The sequence below is a fragment of the Triticum aestivum genome, chromosome 2D (genome assembly GCF_018294505.1).
Source record: "Triticum aestivum cultivar Chinese Spring chromosome 2D, IWGSC CS RefSeq v2.1, whole genome shotgun sequence".
NCBI lineage: Eukaryota > Viridiplantae > Streptophyta > Magnoliopsida > Poales > Poaceae > Triticum > Triticum aestivum.
In genome coordinates, this window is record NC_057799.1 from 414,894,043 (window position 1) to 414,896,588 (window position 2,546).

Below are 2,546 nucleotides of genomic sequence, written 5' to 3' on the forward strand. Positions count from 1 at the left end.
CGGATGCTCCTTATAGGAGAGGTCTTGCTGCAATTCGAGCACTTCATGATCCACCGCTCGGATTGGATCCTTGAAGCAACGGCGGAGCTGTGACACATGGAACACATCGTGAACCTGAGAAAGGTTCGGTGGTAGTTCCAGTTGGTATGCCACTTTTCCACGCCTTTCGAGAATAGTGAATGGGCCAATATAGCGAGGAGCTAGTTTGCCCTTGATCCCGAAGCGGTGAGCACCCTTCATAGGTGTGACTCGAAGATAAGCCTTTTCGCCAGGTTGATAGACCATGTCTTTATGATGACGGTCATACTGACTCTTCTGACGTGACTGAGCAGTCTTGAGATTCTCGCGAATAATGCGGACTTGTTCTTCGGCATCTTGGATAATATCCGGACCGAAGAGTGGACGTTCCCCAGTTTCTGACCAGTTCAGAGGGGTTCGGCACTTTCGTCCATATAACACTTCGAAGGGGGCCATCTTCAGACTAGCTTGATAGCTATTATTATAAGAGAACTCAGCATACGGGAGAGATTCCTCCCATTTCTTGCCGAAGGAAATAACGCAAGCTCGAAGCATGTCTTCGAGAACTTGATTGACGCGTTCAACTTGTCCTTGCGATTGAGGATGAAACGCAGTACTGAATGACAGATGAGTTCCCATTGCTTCTTGGAAACTTGCCCAGAATCTTGAAGTGAATAAGCTGCCACGGTCTGAGCTGATAACCAATGGAATACCGTGGAGTGAAACAATCCTGGACATATAGAGCGTTGCCAACTGGCTAGCAGTGATCGTTTCTTTGACTGCCAGGAAATGTGCAACTTTGGAAAGCCGGTCAATGACGACAAGAATAGCATCATTACCTTTCTGCGATTTGGGAAATCCAGTGACGAAGTCCATCTCAACATGGTCCCATTTCCATTCAGGAATAGAGATAGGTTGCAGAGTTCCAGCAGGCCTTTGATGTTCTGCTTTGATGCGACGGCAAACGTCACACTCAGCAACATAACGAGCAATGTCTTGCTTCATATTAGTCCACCAGAATCTCTGGCGGATATCTTGGTACATCTTTGTACTACCCGGATGGATACTTAGAGGCGTATCATGAGCTTCTTTCATAACTTCCTGTGTCATATCCAGGTTTTTCTCTGCACATGGCACCACTAGGCGGCCCTTGAAGTATAGGGTGCCATCTTCAGAAATGGTGAAGAATGAGGGCTTTCCTCCTGCGAGGTAGCGCTTAATCTTGTAGGCTTCAGAGTCATACTTCTGTAGCCTTTTGATGCTGTCCTCGAGATCTGGTTTAGCAACTAGGGTATTGAGGGAACCCTGGGTAACAACGTGGAGGTTCACCTTGCCAAATTGTTTAGGAGGGGGAGCGAGTGCACCCGGAGGAACAATATGGAGGTTCAGCTTCCTGAATTCTTCAACAAGCGAGGGCTGAACTTTATGAACCTGGAGGTGGTTGCAGTAAGACTTGCGGCTCAAGGCATCAGCCATTACATTAGCCTTGCCTGGCGTATAGGAAATACCCAAGTCAAAGTCTGCAACAAGCTCCATCCATCTCTGTTGACGGAGGTTCAGATCTGGCTGAGTAAACAGATACTTCAGACTTTGGTGGTCAGTGAAGATCTCGCAACGATTACCGAGAAGGTAATGTCGCCACTGCTTCAGCGCATGAATGACGGCAGCAAGTTCGAGGTCGTGAACTGGGTAGTTCTCTTCGTGAGGGCGCAATTGTCGAGAGGCATAAGCAATCACTCTGCGGTCTTGCATTAGGACACAGCCTAATCCTTGACGGGAAGCGTCGCAGTAAATGACAAAGTCCTTCTTAGTATCAGGTGGAGCTAGAACTGGAGCAGAAGTCAACTTGTCTTTGAGTGCTTGGAAACTTTCCTGACATTTGTCTGTCCATTGGAACTTGACGCCCTTATGCAACAGGTTAGTCAGAGGCCTGGCGATCTTAGAGAAGTTCTCGACGAATCGACGGCAATAGCTGGCGAGACCGAGAAAACTTCTGACTTGCTTAACGTTCTTGGGAGGAGTCCAATCAAGAATAGCCTGAACTCGCTCGGGGTTGACGGCAATACCATCCTTAGAGATGACATGCCCCAGATAGGTTACTTCGGGTAGCCAGAATTCACATTTAGAGAACTTGGCATATAGTTGATGTTCTCGTAGTTTTTCCAGCACAAGTCGAAGATGCTCAGCATGTTCCTCTTCGTTCTTGGAAAATATCAGGATATCATCCAGATAAACCACGACGAACTTGTCGAGGTAATCCATGAATATGTAGTTCATCAGACGAGAGAAGGTGGCTGGAGCATTGGTTAAACCGAAAGACATGACGGTGTACTCGTATGAACCATAGCGAGTCACGAAGGCGGTCTTTGGGATATCCTCTTCGCGAACACGGATCTGGTGGTAGCCCAACCTCAAGTCGAGCTTAGAGAACACTGACGAACCCGCCAGTTGATCATACAGATCATTGATCCGAGGAAGAGGGTATTTATTCTGAATGGTAGCTTGGTTTATAGGACGGTAGTCTTGAA